The sequence below is a fragment of the Scyliorhinus torazame genome, chromosome 10 (genome assembly GCF_047496885.1).
Source record: "Scyliorhinus torazame isolate Kashiwa2021f chromosome 10, sScyTor2.1, whole genome shotgun sequence".
In the NCBI taxonomy this organism is placed as follows: Eukaryota; Metazoa; Chordata; class Chondrichthyes; order Carcharhiniformes; family Scyliorhinidae; genus Scyliorhinus; species Scyliorhinus torazame.
The window spans coordinates 216,702,561-216,720,806 of NC_092716.1; the positions used below are offsets into that span (position 1 = coordinate 216,702,561).

The 18,246-nt window shown below is 42.5% G+C and overlaps 1 protein-coding gene across 8 annotated transcripts in view; it reads left to right on the forward strand.

Annotated features, from left to right (window-relative positions):
• Positions 1–18,246, forward strand: part of plekha7b (pleckstrin homology domain containing, family A member 7b) — a 713,202-nt gene that overhangs the window by 214,661 nt on the left and 480,295 nt on the right. For 2 of the 8 annotated variants that reach the window (XM_072466390.1, XM_072466393.1), the window contains exon 1: positions 1,123–1,328. The exons of the other annotated variants lie outside the window; for them this stretch is intronic. The gene's annotated coding sequence lies outside the window, so the exon portion shown is untranslated. Of the gene's footprint in view, positions 1–1,122; positions 1,329–18,246 lie in introns of those variants that run through there. 8 annotated transcript variants of the gene reach the window in all.

Genomic DNA, 18,246 nt, shown 5'->3' on the forward strand with positions numbered 1-18,246 from the left:
ATTGAATACACAATGCAATTTTTATTGTATACTCAAAACTAGCTATTTTCGTTCTGTATCTATCGGGTAGTGCTACAGTTGATGTATGCTAAATGCATGAAAACAACTTATGAACATGTTCTAACCGAGGTTTGTTCATGTAGATTCAGAAAAAGACGGGCAAAGTGTATATTATTGATTTTTATTTGGTATGAACTGTTAGCCCCAGAGACGAAACAAACTCTGGAAAGAATAGATGGACAGCGGTCAAATGAAAAGCAGTAATTTAATCAAGCTGTCCTATTCGAGTAAAGCCTGAGTGACCTACAAATGTCAACTGGACCCTTGGATGGAATTACTGTTGTAAATGCTCTGCCAGCCCTTTGTTGTTCATTAATAATAGTGTTAAACTATACCAACCACAAACAAAGTTACACTGACAATAAATGGTACGCAAAGAGTGGTCAAAAGACCCAAAGGTCTATGGCTGCTTGGTATTTATTTCATCCTTTATTTCCATACGGTTACCAAAAAGTGAATAGTGTCCAAAATTGTGTAGAACATTTCCTATTGTCTACAATTTGACAATTTGCATGATTCGCAAGTATGGGAAAGGCAAACACAGTTCATGTAATTATTTATAAACTTATTTGTCTTGCTAGTTACTTGTCTATCAATCAGGCATTTAAAACAATCCATATTTAAACAGTCCAGGGAATGGGAAATAATTGAAAATGCTGATGCTTACTGGATTGTTTGTGACTTGGGTCGGTGAGATAGGGGACCAAAAGCATAGCAGATTAGCTGTTGCATATATGAACTGAACTTCACACCAGACAATACTATAGCTGAGTAAAAATTCAATACCCTCTTTAAGTTAATATTTTCAGGCAATGTAACCTATAGTTTCAATAGTTTTTGAAAAATCATTCTGTATATTTTAGTCTCGAATGTTCAATTTCGTATTTCATATAAAGTGGTTCATCCTATTGATTTCTGCAAGAGCAACAGAAGTGCTGAGTGAAGAACGTTTTCTTAGGCCCTGCTGGAGACATGTGATATCAGCTGCACCTAGTGCAGACAGCAGTGTTTTGACAAAGGAGGAGGGAGGGGAGGGCAATGAATTGAATGCTGTAGATTCCAAACACTGAGCCTGGAGCTAAAGCCTGGTAAAAGTGAATGTGTCCCATCAAAGTGCCCTTTATAAAGAAAGTTTCTGTCAGTTTTCAATCTAACAAGATCCAAACCTGTGGCATGGTCTAAAGGAATGCAAGAAGCTGAAAAAATTTGAAAGAAATCCAACCTGGTTTACAGGGAGAATTTGATTCATCAGGCCTTGTAGTGTTCAGGTAAGGGCACTAAACTTAAACTGTAGACTTGTTGCAGCAAGCCATTAACTTCTGAACGAACGCTATACAGTTTCCATTCACTAGCTCAGTCACCTTTAGCCACACTTGTAAGTCATCTGTATTAATTTACTTTTATTTGCATTTGTGTTTGCTTATCTGAGGTGATTCATTTAAAAATGTGATCTGTAAACATGCTTAAAAGGAAAAGTCTTGCAACGTGTGATTTTGTCTTTTGTTTGACTGCAGCTGAGTCACTGTTGCTCAATGTGACTTTGCTGTTGTACTTTGTCATTGCTTTACTGGCTACAGAAATTCCTTTGTTTTGATAACCTTCTGCACAATACTGTGTTTAAAAAAGACTTTGATCAAGAAAGTTTGTTGCTACATGTCTTTTGTCTTAAAAGAATAGAATTGAACACAAATTTTGCTATTGTTTATTCTGTTTAGTTTTACAATGCTGTGGGATATGTTCCTTCGTAAGAGTGACCTTGTAGGCTTGCTTACTCTAGTGTGTATTTTCCATGTTCATGCTTTGCTTGCTGGTCACGACCCATCAGTTTGTTCTTTTGGGGTGAAGCTGACCCATGTTCATTATCAGGAGTGCTGGGTGGGGATGCAGGTGACTGTTGAAGCTGATCTGTGCCTGCAGGTTCTGCTGCAACGAGGACAGGACGCTGCAGACCTCATAATAGAAGGAAAAAACGACGGATGCTAAAAATCTGAAATAAAAACAGAAACTGCTGAAAAAGCTCAGCAGGAGCTGATGTGGACAGATGCTACCTGGCCTGCTGAGTTTTCCCAACATTTTTCTCTTTTTTAATTTCAAGATACTGCTGATGATTGAGTTTTGGGTGGGCTGCTGGCTTGGGGTTTACTCACCACATGTTTTCTCTTTGGCTCCGATATGCGCTCTATTTCGATGGGGGCTGCCTCATTTTTTTCTTCTTTGGTTGCATTAGATGCAGAGATCCTGGGTGAGTTTCTCACACGTTTTGAAAATCGACCTCAAAACTCCTGAGTGAAGTCTTCAGAGTGTCCTTTGAATGTTTTCTTTGACTGCTATGAGAGTGCACCACAGGCTCGGGTCTCCAATGAAGATTTGCTTTGGTTAGTCAGTGTCATGCATCCTGGCAACATGGCCAGCCCAAATCGATTGTGACTGTCTCAATCTGATGTGAATGTTTGGCATTTTCCCTCGAGTGAGCATCTCAGTGTCTGGGATTTTGTCCTGTACCTGATTTTCACAAGCTTCGAAGACTATTCAAGTGAAAGTGATTGAGCGTCCTACTATGATGCTCAGACACAGCCGGCCCGAGCAGAGTGGGCAGGACTAATCCTCTCTAGGCTTTCAGTTTAGGAGGTAGACTTGTTCTCCTTTCATCCCAAACAGGTGTTGAAAGTCTGCCAAAGACCACCCTTACTTTAGCAATTCTTGCACCTGTCTCATCATTGAAATAAAGAGCTTGAGAAGTATGTGCTGAGATAAATGAGCTTATCCAGTGCTAACAGACTCAGGCCATGGACTTGTTTTCGAGGTAGGGTGGAGTAGGCTGGTATATCACTTCAGTTTACTTCATGCCGATCACAAGGCTGAAGTTGTTATACGCATTGAAGATCAAGTCAGTGCTACATTGCACTAGCTTCCACTTCAGAGCAGGACATGCACAGTCATCAGCAAACAGGAAATCACAGAATATATCCTTGGAAACCTTTAGTCTATACCTGGAGTCATCTCAGATTGAGCGACTTCCCATCCTTGCGCTATCTGCTTTCAATGACAGGAGCACCGTCATGTAAGGCATCTGAGAGCCTGGCAGAGAGAAATGTACTAATGATGGTTGGCACTACCATGCATCCTCTTTAACTCCATTTGTGACTGAGAATGAGTCAGAAGACTCCCCGCCTTCCAGGACATGTGCAAGCATGCCATTACAGAACTGTTAAACCATTGTGATAAATTCCTTAGGCTCGTGTAGCTGACTGAGTCAAAGGCCTTGGCCAGAGAAACAAAACTGGTGGGGTGGTCCATATCCTGTTCTTGGGCATTTCTCATGAAGCTGTCTGACTGCAAACACCATAACAGTGGTTTCTAAACTGATTCTCTGCAGCAGGTCCTGGTGGAGATTTTATAATAAGTGGTTCAGAAGGATTCTGAGAAATCAGACATAATTTGCAACAAGCATTCTATATTTTGAAGATTTACTATGGATACGTTCTTTGGCACAGCAATATTAGTTCGGATCCCCATCCCCTTTATGTTAACTGGCACTACTCACTATCTTGTACTATCATTAACCCCACAGCTATGACACTAGTAACCCTTTGAGATCTGAACTGGACATGTGTGTCTTCCATGTCTACCTTTGGCATTCCTCTCCAATGTTTTTGAAGGTGGACTAAGTAAACACCCAGTTTACTGGAATGTAACAGTTATAATCAGACTCCATTATATCAGTACAGTTTGGCTTAATGTAATCATTCAAAATAATGAGTACCATATTTCCTCACAGTTGTGTTTGTCATAGAATAGTGCAGCATAGAACCGCCTGTTAAGTGTTCTAGCTACTCTGTAACATCATCCACCTTCCTTAGCCTATCATTCAAACTTTGATATGTTTCCCTTTTTGGGAGAGACTAGAGTAGAGGGATACATTTTAAAAATAAAAGGTCTCCCATTTAAGATGGCGATCAGGAAAACTTTCTTACTCTGAGGGTCATCTGTAGGTGGAATTATCTTCCCTAGAGAGCTGTGGAGGCAAATGTTATTGAATATTTTTTAAGCTGAGTTGTATTCTTGAAGGACAAGGGAGTCAAAGATTATAGGGATAGACTGAAAAGTAGACTTGAGTCCACAATCACTTCAATTTAAAATTCTCCATTCACATCTTTTAATCCTTTCATGGATCTCGCTGATACCAGCTCTGTAACCTCTTCCAACATAATTTTAAATGAAGGCCGATCATCAAAGACGAAGTAGTTCAGGGTATGTGTGATGGGGAACCAAGTCTAGAGCGCTGTAGATGACTATAGATATAGAGGTTAAAATGAAACTGAAAAACCAGGCTTATGGTAACTCTTTAATTCATTACAGTATTTTTAAAAAAAAGTACAGGGGAGAACTGGAAATGGAAGACAGCATGGCAAAGAGAGTACATGACAATGGATTAGCAGATGACATAAACCTGTAAATAGAATAAAAGTGGGGCCATTAAGGACCAAAAGCGAGACGCCCTTGTTGAGGTATGGAGAAGGATATTATGGCAGCAACTTCTTTGGTGAAGACAGATGCAGTGTCACAGTAAAAGAGGGGGCAGTGGAGAAACTGAATGGGTAACAATAAAGGCATACATTGGGCAGCGTCCTCTGTATAAACGTTACTTGGTACAGATGTGATCGATGCTAGACTGCCGGGCAACATAAGGTTGGAAACCTGGAGGCTCTGGCTATAATCCTCCCATCCTCCCTAGTTCTGGGAGTGGTGCTGGAGGCCTGCATGATTGCAAATATTGCACCCCTGTTATGAACCCAGCAATTACCAGCCAATATCTGTGGTGGGCAAGCCCGTGGGAGATATTGGGCTGAATTTTCTGAGTGGTGGTAATCTCCGTTGAATATCTTTCTGCTGTATGTTAATGATTTGAATGTGTCTGTAGAGGCATAATTTCAAAATTTGACGGTCACATGAAAATTGGAATTGTAGTTATCAGTGAGGATGAACATGAAGAACCTTCAGGTCAATGACAGATGGGTGAAATGAGCGGATACATGTCGAATGAAATTACCATACAGAAATGTGATGTGATTTATTTTGCAAGGAAAAATTAGGAGAGGCAATATAAGTTGCATGGTACAATTTTATAGGAGGCACAAGGACAAAGAAACCTGAAGGTACGTGTGTGTGTATATCTCACACACACACTCGGACAGACACACACACACTCGGACAGACACACACACACTCGGACAGACACACACACACACAGACCGACACACACACAGTCGGACAGACACACACAGGTTGTTAAAAAGACATACCTGATCCTTGGCTTTAAATGCAAAGTTATATAGTCAAGATATTATGCTAAACATAGATAACTATATTGCATAATTAAGTCACAGCTGGAGTATTGTAGCTATTTCTGGGTACCACTGTTAAAAAGTTGTTGAGGCTTTTAAGAAGATGCAGAAGAGATTAAGGGCAGTGATTTACTAGAATGACACGATGGATGAAAGAATTTGGTTCATAGGAAGACTAGAAAAGCCAGGAGTTTTTATCCTTTCAACAGAGCAGGTTAAAGGGAGCTATGATCATCAATTTCAAAATCTTGAAGGATTTTGACAGAAGAATAAGAATGATCTAATTCCAATAGCAGAAGAACTGGGGCGGGATTCTCCGACACCCCCCCCCCCCCCCCCGCTGGGTCGGAGAATCGGCGGGGGGGGGGGGCGGCGTGAATCCGGCACCGGAGATTCGGCAGGGACGGGAATCGCGCCAGTCGGCGGGCCCCCCGGCGATTCTCTGGCCCGTGATGGGCCGAAGTCCCGCCTGCTGTAATGCCGGTCCCACCGGTGTGAATGAAACCACCTCCCTTACTGGCGGGACCAGGCGGCGCGAGCGGGCTCCGGGGTCCTGGGGGTCGCCCCCACGGTGGTCTGGCCCGCGATCGGGGCCCACCGATCTGCGGGCGGGCCTGTGCCGTGGGGGCACTCTTTCCCCTCCGCGTTGGCCATGGCCTTCGCGATGGCCGATGCGGAGGTGACCACCCTCTGCGCACGCGTGGGGATGACGTCAGCAGCAGCTGACGCTCCCGCGCATGCGCGGACTTCCGCAGGCTGGCGGAGTCCCTTCAGCCCGGCTGCCGTGGCGCCAAAGGCCTTTCACGCCAGCCGGCGGGGCGGCAACCACTAGCCCCTGAAGGTGAGGGCTTGGCCCCTAAAGGGTGCACTTTGGGGCGGCTCGAAGCCAGAATGGGTCATGCCACTCCATCCCACCGGGATCCCCCGCCCCGCCGGGTAGGGGAGAATCCCGCCCCTGGTAACCAAAGGACACTGATTTAAGCAAACGAACTAGGGGTGACGTGAAGAAAAACAAATTAACATAGCCATCTTAAGTTTCAGCAAAGGCCTAATGGTCTCTGTTCGAACCTTGGATCTGAAACAGCAGCCTTTTAGCAATAACTTGTTTTTGGGAGACTGCTTTCTGAAGATGGGTGTGGCTATGATGGTAGCTTTCTACTGTGTTCCTTTCTCCAGTTATTATGCTATAGATATATCATTCTTTCCCATTGATGTTACCCACTCTGTGGATCTGGATTTTAGCAAATAAGTGCCAATTCCCTTATCTCTCCACTTTGAAATCACCTCTTCTACACTCCTGGTCACATGGCTAAACACGTGGTTTTCTCACTAGTATGCTGCTTCACATTTCAAAATGCCCCTTCAGACAGCTGCACTTATCTATCCCATTTCTTTATTTTATCCCAGTTTCATTTCTTTAATCTTCGTTTTCCTCCATTTGTAATCTCTTCAAACTGCTGGTAGAACTAACTTGCATGCAACAGTTTGGTGCAATGACCGTAATTCACTGAATTGATTATCCCTATGCAAAATGCAATATAGTTTGTTTATTCTCCACAGAGTTTACATACATAGATACATAGAAGATAGGAGCAGGAGGAGGCCTTTTGGCCCTTCCGAGCCTGCTCCGCCATTTATCACGATCATGGCTGATCATCCAACTCAATAGCCCAACCCTGCTTTCTCCCCATAGCCTTTGATCCCATTCTCCCCAAGTGTTATATCTAGCCGCCTCTTGAATGGGAGTTTAATGGGATTTTATCTGTTTTTAATAAAATGGAAATATTTTAACAATGGATGATCTCAGTGCAACCTGAAATGTTCAGTTCAAATTGCAACCATAAAGTTTAAAAATATGTTGATGACTCTCACATATTGATATTGTCCTTTGCAGCCACTGTACATATATGTTAAAGACCGCCTTTCAATTTACTGAACTGACATTGTAAGGAGAGTGGAGGTCAAGAAAAATCTCATTAGGTTTTAGAGGATTCTTGGTCTTATTAGTTTCTTGATTAATAAGGGAATCAGGTGTTACAGGGAAAAGGCAGGATAATGGGGATGAGAAAGCTATCAGCCATGATCGAATGGTGGAGAAGACTCAATGGGCTGAATGGTCTAATTCTGCTCCTATAGCTTATGGTCCTATATGTCACAGAGGATAATTGAGTATGCTGCTTCCACACTGTGATTCTCAATTTTAATGAGGCAACTTCTACTATATGGCCAAACAGATGAGGCCCATTTAGCAGCACACACATAGCGCCCCTTATTCACTGCCAAAGTTAAGAAACACAAAAGTTATAGACTTTCATTGCAAACCGGCGTGAGCAAATTATTGCCTTGAAAATGTCAATTTCAGTCGCATGATGTATGAATGCCTCCATGTGTCACGCAGTGCTCTTTTTAAATATTTCATACGACGTCTGCATCACTGGCTCAGCCAGCATTTATTGTCCATCCCTAATTGTCCTTGTGGTGGTGAGCTGCCTTGAGCACTTGCAGTCCCTGTGGTATAGATACATCACAATGTTGTTAGGGACGGAGTTCCAGGATCTTGACTCCGTGACAGTGAAGGAATGGCGATGCAGTTCCAAGTCTCAGTAGTGTGAGACTTGGAGGGGAACTTGCACATGGTGGTGTTCTCATGTATCTGCCCTTGTTCTTCTTGCTAGTAGAGGGCATGGGTTTGGAAGATGCTGCTGGAGGAGCTTTGCTGAGTTGTTGCAGTACATTTTGTAGATGCTACACACTGCTGCCACCATGTATCAGTGGAGGAGGGAATCAGTGCTGAAGGTGGTGAATGAGGTGACAATCAACTGGGCTGCTTTTTTCTGGATCATGTCTAGCTTGAGTATTGTTGGAGCTGTGCTTAAGGCAAATGGAGAGTATTTCATCACACTCTTGAATTGTGCATTGTAGATGAAGGACAGTCAGGAGGTGAGTAACTTGCTGCAGAATTCCCAGCCTCTGAACTGCTCCTGTGGCCACTGTATTGATATGGCTGGCCCAATTCAGTTTCTCATCAATGTTAACCCCAAGGGTGTTGATACTGTCTCTTTTTGTCCAAACTACAACAAATTTATCCATTCTCGTGATGGGATGGATGACGAAGGCTATTCAGGCATTAAGTCTTTACATTGGCTATTCGGCACAGAAACTGACCATTTGGTCTAAGGAGTCCAAGCTGATGTTTATCCTCCCATCCAATCTTCTCCCATCTTTTCTCGGCTAAATCTAACATTATAACCACCTACGATCTTCCCCCTTCACATTTTTCTAGCTTCCTGTCATCTATACCATGCACTTCAACCACTTCCTGTGGTATCGAGTTCCACACTCTCAGCACTCTGGGTGAAGAAGTTTCTTCTTGATTCTCTAATGGATTTCTTGATGACTATCTTATATTAATGGCCCCTGTTTATGCTCTTCCCCACAAGAGGAAACCATATTTTGTATCCACCTTGCATGATTTTAAAGACCTCTGTTAGGTTACCCTTCAATTGCCTTTCTTTCAAGAAAGAAGAGACTCAGTCCGTCTATCTTTTCCTGATATTTATACCCATGCATTTCTGATATCCTCCTTGTAAATCTTATCTGCACCCTCTCCAGCACCTTTACATCCTGTGTATAATATGACAACCAGAACGGAATACAGAACTCTAAATGTGGTGTAAACAAATGCATATTTAGCATACTTTGCCTATTTTTCAATTCTATCTCTCTGAAGATAACGCTGATTGCTTGGTTTGATTTTTTTAATGATCTTACTAACCCGTTGCACAACTTTTAATGATTGATGTATTTGTACTTCCAAGAACCTTTTTGTTCCTCTACCACACCTAGACCTGCAACTACGTGATAAGTTACTTTTTGATTCTTATTGCCAAAATGTGCTATATCACTTTTATCTGTGTTGAACTTAATTTGTCAATTGTTTCTCCATTCTGCAAGATTATTAATGTTGTCTTGAAATTTGGAATTTGGTGTAGTCCTCCTCCCTATTGACTATCCTCCCCACCCACCCTAATTTGTTATCCATCGTTTGCAAATTTAGAAATTGTGTCCAAATCATTGATGTAAATTGTGAACAGTGGTCCCAGCACCGATCCTTGTGGAACACCACTTCCAACTATCTACCACTGAATAATTACCCTTTAATTCCCATTCTCTACTTTCAGTCCTGACAGCTGGACATCCATTCTGCCGTCCTGTGACTTCACATTCTCTGTCCCCTATTTATTCGTCTATTATGGGTCCCTTTTTTGAAAGCATTTAGAAAATCCATTTTAATTACGCCCTCTGCATTACCGCTTGCCTACTCTTTGTATTACCTCCTCAAAAAATTCAACATTTATCATCAAGCAGAGATTTTCCTTTTTGAAATCCATGCTTGTTATTCACTACACTTATAAATTATGGATGAAGAAGGGTATTCTGAAATGTGCTTTTGCTATAGTCCATGAATTATGTCATTTTAAACATTGGTATGAAAACAATGCAAAGACAGGAAATTAAAATAGGAATAAGTATAGCATGGTAGCAAGGATTTGCAAGAATCCTGCGTGATAGGTAGGGGGACGAGGACCATTGAGTATGAATAGGTAGGAATGTCAAAAGCAACAGATATATGTTTGAAAAAATAGAAGTCATGCATCTCATCCTGAAAATTTGATGTACACTAGTTGTCTGCCTACTTTTTACATGTTTGTTGCTCATGAGAGGGCCATGTCTGAACATAACTAACCTCTTCCAAAGAGTGAAACAAAGTGCTTGTATTGATGTAAGCCAAGGAGATCTCTTTGAGATATGTTGACATTTTAATAAAGTACATAATTCTTTTGTCATTTGGATTTCTCCACCCTATGAACCATCCATGGCACTGGGCGTTCGGTGGACAATCTGTGACCAGGCTTCTCCTTATCTTCTGGAATAACCATATGGCGCATAAATGCGGCTTGAAGATGTGTCTGTCTCCTTAAATGTGCAGCCTGAGATCTGATTCTCCGTGGGTGGAGGATGAGAATTGCACACACAAATCCACATTCCATCACTTCTCTGTCACTTCCCCCTTCCCCTCCTTCCCACACACATCCTAAACCTATGAGCTATGTTTCCAGTTTGGTCTTTCCATTTACACCCTTGTTATGATATGCTGATTACAGCCTGTCTGGATATGTAAACTCTTATAATTGTGCAGTTCTTTTCATTCATTTACATAACACTAAGAAATAAGGTGTTTTTGTTATTTGCAGTAGGTTAGTGTCTTTTACTGTAAGACTATAAGGCTAGCGTGTCTATCTTACAGCTGGAAATTGGCAATTATTTTTAAAGAAATTAACCTTCAAATGACCCCCACCTTTAGCCCTCTCCAGATTCTTTGACAGATGGTCTTGCTCACTCCTGCTTTATCAGAGACACTTTAGATTTTCTGGATACTGGTTTAAATAGACATTAACCAGGGCACGTTGTAAAGCCTTTATAAGGAAAGTTGGGTTTTGTAGCTGCGTAGTTATCAGTAACCTGTCCTCGAGTCAAAAAGAAGTTTGCCATAAACAGTGTTACAATAGCACTGAAGACAATGCAGGCTGTTTTTCTTGTACGCTTGATAAAATAACTTGGATTTATATGGATGGCCCATCATGAGTATTTTACATAGATTATGCCACGAGGACAAAGCTATTATTTTCTTTCTTAAAGAAGTGTTGTTGATCAAGAACGCTTAGCTGTAACTTAATTTTTTAATAAAGCTGTTTCTCTTTAACTTTATAAAAGCTAATCACTACAGTATTGTGTGACATGACAAATGTGCTGTGAAGAATAATTGAAACTTCAATCCTTTCTGTTGAAACCCTTAACTTGATATTAGTCAATTTGCATGGCATCCTGTTGGAATACAACTGGGGGTTGACATAATGTCCTACATCACATGAACAAAGCTTGTATTTGTGGCTTGAGTTTTCTCTCTCTGTCTTCTGTCTATACCCTTTTTTCCCACCTCTCCCTCTTCACTTTTCTCTCTTTCCCTCACTCTTCCCCTCTTTTCCTGTTGCAGCACAGAGGACACTTGGCCCATCTTGCCTGTGCTGGCTCTCCTTAATCGCAATTGACCCTAGTGCCACACACCTGCCATCTCACTGTAGCTCTGCACATCTTCCTTTTCAGGTGACAATCGAATTACCTCCTTGAGTGCCATGATTGAACTTGCCTCCACCACAATGTCGAGCAGCGCAGATCCTAACCACTCGCTGTGTAAAAGGTTTTCCCTTGTGTCATCATAGCTTCTTTTGCATCCGTGCCCTCCTGTTCCCGATCCTTCCACTAATGGGAAGTTTCTATCTGCTCCTTCCAGATTATCCACGTTTTCTTTTTCATTCCCCCACCCCCAACCCCCACCCCCCTCGCTCCAATTTCTTTCCCTCTCCTTTCCATTTTTCTCTTGCCCCTTCTCAAAAAAAAAAATCTTGCTGTGATATTTTGAAATTCTAGCCACAGTACATTTCCTGTTGGATTTAAAATGTTTTTGAGAATTTGTTCCCATCCCTATCGAAGATGGCGAGTCACTGCCTTGCGGGTGCAGTTACATGGGTCATGGCAACCTTTCAGCACCTCACTCGAGTGGAGATTCTTTGTGAATGAGCTGGGGGGGGGGGGGGGTGTCAGCACGGCTTCCATTTGAAATAGGAGCATGTGAAAGATGAGATTAATTCAGTCCCCAACGAACATTCAAATGTTACATTCTTCCCATCAGGTATTTTGAATAGTGCTGGGCAATGGAACCCTGCGTTTACCCCTCTCTCATCACGGATGCTGAAATGCTCAAAATATTTCAATACACCATAATTTTATTGTTTAAGGCTGTTGGTACCTCAATGCAAAATGTTATTTTTCAGAGCAAAGTTTGAGATGTACAGAAATTTGCTTTGTTATGTCTGTATTCTCTGGGTGTACTTTGCCTTCACTTATTGGTAGAGATGCGATAAAAGTTTATCTGGGGTATGTTGAGTGTTGGCATTTCTCTGCCTGTTGATCAGTTGCTAGCCAAAACAAGAAGTGCTATGCACAGAGAACCATATAATCCTCATCCCTTACTTCCAGGACAAAATCTTTTTACCACTACTTTCCCTTGCACAAGATGAATTGATATGAATATCAAATTTGGTGTTGCATTTAATTCCAAAATGAGCTTCTGCCATCATTAAGGCCACCTACCTTTATACCCATAATATTACTTCACCTCTGTCTCAGTTTATCTGCTGCTGAAACCTTGATTTATGCCTTTGCTACCTCTAGTTTCGATGCACTTCTGGTTGGTTTCCCACATTCTACCCACCATCAACTTGAAACTTTGCTGCGAGTGTGGTAATTAGCTGTAGATCACGTTCTGCGAGCAGCCTGTGCTCACTGACCTATATCCCGGTCAAGGAACGTCTTGATTTTAAAATTCTCATCCTTGTTTCCACATCCCTCTATGCCCCTTGCCCTGCCCCATATCCCTATAGTTTCCTCTAGCCCCAGAAACCTCAAAGATATCTGCGCATATCTAATTCTGGCCTCTTGCACTACTCCAGTTAAGTTGGTCCATTGTTAGTCGCTGTACCTTCAGTTGTGCAGACCATGCATTCTGGAATACCTTCCACATATCTGTTTGCCCCTCTTCCTGACTTGAGGGCACTTCTCAAACATACCTGTTCGATTAAACATTTCCTTGTGTGTCTCAGTGTCATACTTTGTTTTCTAATGCTCCTGTGTAGTGCCTTGGGATGTTTTATTATGTAAAGGTGCTATACAAATATAAGTTATGAAATTATCTAGTAGTGTGCAGGATATTGGTAGATGAGTAATATTGTACACCAAGAATCAGTCACAAAGTGGTTACTTTATATAATTCCATTGAAATCTGATTCTATTTCAGTGTGTTTTCATATTCAACGTAAAAATGCTGTGGAAATGTTGGAGTCAATTAATTGAAATGATACACCAATGAATACTTAGGAGCTGTAGTCATGATTTGAGAAGTAACTTGATCTGTTTCATTGTCAAGATGTCTCTTGTGCTTTGGCAGTGAATAGAGGACTCCAGCCATTCATGATAAACTGTAGATTGTAGAACTGCGATTTGCCACTGAGTCCATGTCGGGGTAGCAGGCACACTCTTCCCTAAACTCTGCTGAGTTCTCTGAGACTTTGATAATGGTGCTGGGTGAAAGTCAGCCGAAGCTGCTTCATGGAGTGTGACGACAGGAATAACACAGGCCCAGATCATTCCCTTCCAGCATCTGAATAGAGTACTTTGACAGAGGCCTGGGAGCTATCACGCCACCAATTCAAAGCCATTTTGAGGCTTGGCCAAGAATAATCAGGTAGAAAATAGTGATTTTTGTAGTCTTCTCCGCCCAGTTGTTCACTATTATTATATATGTCTGATTTTTTTAAATAACTAAAATTTAGGAAATCATGTTATGTTCAAAGAATATGGCTTGTGTTGAAGTACAATAATTATGGAGAATGGCAGGCTATCTGGTCTCTATTGTTAATGTAAACAAATGTAGGTCAGAGTTTGCTATGTACTGATGTGTTTGCACTGAAATAATCCTGAAAAAAAGCTCTGGCAGGTATAGAATTATGTAATGCCTGAATGCATTTCGCCCAAGTCAATCCCATTTCCAACAAATGGTTGACCACTTCCCTTCCTGGGCCCCATGTTAGCTGATATGGTTAATTGTCCTCTCACTAAGTGTTGGCCTTCTCTCCTTCAAATCTGCTACCATTGCACTTCTCTCCAAAAAAAAAAACACTTGCAAACTTTGACACTTGCAAACTATTTTCTCTCCAAAATCCTTAATGTGTTGTCTTCTCCCACATTTGTCCCGATCTTCCCTAGAACTCATATTTAATTCCCTCCAATCAGGTTTCTTCCCCTGCAATGATAGTGAAAGGTTCTAATCAAAGTCACAATGGCATCCTATGTGTGTGTGTGTGACAACAGTAGGCAGTCTTTGATCATTCCTCTTGAAGTGCGTGGAGACTTCAACATGGCGGACCACACCATTCTCCTCCAAGACCTTTCCATTGCTGTCTAGCTGGTTAGGATGGTGTTTGCATGGTTCCACTCTGTTATAACCTGCCTACTTACGATTGGCTGGGGACTAATGACTATCCCACAATCCTATGGGAGTATGAACTTCCCCAATGAGGGGGGCGGAGAAACTCCTAGTATAAATAAGCTGGCCAGTTCAGGAACCAGCAGGAAGGAGAAGGTAGCAAGGGAAGTTACTGCTACTGTTATGCATATATTATTATAGTTAATAAACGTTATTACTTTGTATCCTTAAAACTCGTGCTGGATTCTTCGTGGCCCTTACAAAACACTCATACTAATTGTAGCCAGAATGTCACTGGCAATGACTTCTCTTCCTCCTCTTGCGACCTCCCGGGAAAGATCCTTGCCCCCTCTCCTCCTTCTCAACTACATGGTGTTTCTGAAAGGATTAATTTTCGCACATACACTGTGGACAGCCATTTCTTTTTTTTTCTCTCCTTTTTAAAAAAATAAACTTAAGAGTACCCAATTATTATTTTTTTCCAATTAAGGGACAATTTAGTGTGGCAATCCACCTAACCTACACATCTTTGGGCTGCGGGCGTGAAACCCACGCAGACCAGGGGAGAATATGCAACTGCCATACGGACAGTGACCCAGGGTCGGGATTCGAAGCCGGGTCCTCAATGCTGTAGGCTGCAGTGCTAACCACTGTGCCGTGTGCTGCCTAGACAGCCATTTCTACCTCACCTTCACCACTCTTGACTTCTCCACTATTGTTAAATTATCAGATATCCAGCACTGCGTGAGCAATAATTTCCTGCAATTAGATGGTTCAAGCCATCTTTTTTGGCTCATGTTCTAATCGGCGTTCCTCAGTTACCAACTTCATCCCTCTTTCTGGCAATAATCTGGATTTGAACTCGACTGCTTGAAAACTCGCTATTAACTTTGATCTTGTAATGAGCTTCTGACCACATAACTCACACCCATCAGTACGATGGCTAATTCTACCTTTGTACCATTATCCGACTTCATCGTCTCTCAGCTCTTCTGCTGCTGAAACTATCAGTTATGCCTTTGCTACCTCTAAACTTGACTGTTCCAATGAACTCCTGGCTGCTCTCTCACATTCTACCCTTTGTAAACATGTGGTCATCCAATCCTGTACCAGCCTCCCCGAACAAGCGCCGGAATGTGGCGAATAGGGGCTTTTCACAGTAACTTCATTTGAAGCCTACTTGTGACAATAAGCGATTTTCTTTTCTTTTTTTTTCTTGGCTGTCCATGTCTTGACTTGCACCACATCCTATTTATCTGTCTTGTGCTCATGGACCTTCATTGACTCTTCTCATAGATGTCTCAGCTCTGAGTCATAGAGCTTTACAGCGCAGAATGAGATCCTTCAGCCCATTAAGACTGCACCGGCGAGAAGCACTTATCTATTCTAATCCCATTTTCCAGCACTTCTGTAGCTTTGTATGCTGTGACTCTTGACTATGCCTCATTATGTGTTCTTAGCTGAGAGCCCAGGCATCCATAGAGTGCTGAAACAACTGTGCCCCAGGGAAAACATATTGCTTGAATGAAAGCTCTGGCTTTCTGATCTATTCTCTCAATTTCACAAAGTTTATTTACACAAGATACATGTTTCAAATGCTTGTAGTTTCTGTTGGCTTTAAAGGGTCTGGATGATTGACACTTTTTACTGGGCTGTAGTAAAAGCTGTTTTTATGAATGGGTAACTTTTTACAAATCTTTCTCACATCCTATCTTACAAGTCTTATTGAATTCTTTGAGGAGGTGACCAAGCATGTGGATGAAGGTAAAGCAGTGGGTGTAGTGTACATGGATTTTAGTAAGGCATTTGATAAGGTTCCCCATGGTAGGCTTATGCAGAAAGTAAGGAGGCATGGGATAGTGGGAAATTTGGCCAGTTGGATAACGAACTGGCTAACCGATAGAAGTCAGAGAGTGGTGGTGGATGGTAAATATTCAGCCTGGATCCCAGTTACCAGTGGCATACCGCAGGGATCAGTTCTGGGTCCTCTGCTGTTTGTGATTTTCATTAATGACTTGGATGAGGGAGTTGAAGGGTGGGTCAGTAAATTTGCAGACGATACGAAGATTGGTGGAGTTGTGGATAGTGAGGAGGGTTGTTGTCGGCTGCAAAGAGACATAGATAGGACGCAGAGCTGGGCTGAGAAGTGGCAGATGGAGTTTAACCCTGAAAAGTGTGAGGTTGTCCATTTTGGAAGGACAAATATGAATGCGGAGTACAGGGTTAACGGTAGAGTTCTTGGCAATGTGGAGGAGCAGAGAGATCTTGGGGTCTATGTTCATACATCTTTGAAAGTTGCCACTCAGGTGGATAGAGCTGTGAAGAAGGCCTATGGTGTGCTCGCGTTCATTGACAGAGGGATTGAGTTTAAGAGCTGTGAGGTGATGATGCAGCTGTACAGGACTTTGGTAGGGCCGCATTTGGAGTACTGTGTACCGTTCTGGTCGCCTCATTTTAGGAGGGATGTGGAAGCTTTGGAGGGGGTGCAGAGGAGATTTGCCAGGATGTTGCCTAGAATGGAAGGTGGGTCTTATCAGGAAAAGTTGAGGGTGCTAGGCCTTTTCTCATTAGAACGGTGAACGATGAGGGGCGACTTGATAGAGGTTTATAAGATGATCAGGGGAATAGATAGAGTAGACAGTCAGAGACTTTTTCCCCAGGTGGAACAAACCATTACAAGGGGACATAAATTTAAGGTGAGGGGTGGAAGATATAGGAGGGATATAGAGGTAGGTTCTTTACCCAGAGAGTGGTGGGGGCATGGAATGCACTGCCTGTGGAAGTAGTTGAGTCGGAAACATTAGGGACCTTCGAGCAGCTATTGGATAGGTACATGGATTACGATAAAATGATATAGTGTAGATTTATTTGTTCTTAAGGGCAGCACGGTAGCATTGTGGATAGCACAATTGCTTCACAGCTCCAGGGTCCCAGGTTCGATTCCGGCTTGGGTCACTGTCTGTGCGGAGTCTGCACGTCCTCCCCGTGTCTGCGTGGGTTTCCTCCGGGTGCTCCGGTTTCCTCCCACAGTCCAAAGATGTGCAGGTTAGGTGAATTGGCCAATGATAAATTGCCCTTAATGTCCAAAATTGCCCTTGGTGTTGGGTGGAGGTGTTGGGTTTGGGTAGGGTGCTCTTTCCAGGAGCCGGTGCAGACTCAATGGGCCGAATGGCCTCCTGCACTGTAAATTCAATGATAATCTATGATTAATCTAGGACAAAGGTTCGGCACAACACCGTGGTCCGAAGGGCCTGTTCTGTGCTGTATTTTCTATGTTCTATGTTCTATTTTCACTATCTGGTTTATTTATACGAGTATAGTGGGTGAAAGGGCATAGAGGTTCCATAGCTGGCATGAAGAATATGTGGGTCTTTGGGGGTGGATCATAGGCGTAGCTTGGCATGAGGGGCCTGGGTGAGATATTTTAATAATTCCCTCATCCAGACTATGGGTCACAATATCTCTGCGATGCTATAAACCATGAGTCCTTTAAAAGTTGGCCCAACTCTATCATAATTGCTGGGGACATGCCGGTCCTTGCAATGGGGCCAGGCAAGTTGGGAGTGCAGGGTGTCGGCTCATGATCCTAACCAGCCCTCACTTGTAAACGGCAGTGGTGGAAATCAAAAATTTGTGAATGGGGTCTGGAATCCGGTGCTGGTCACTATTTTTGCACCTCCATGAAAATCCGGCCCATTGAGTTGAAAAGCCTCTGGTCACTTCTGGCTGGTATCACAG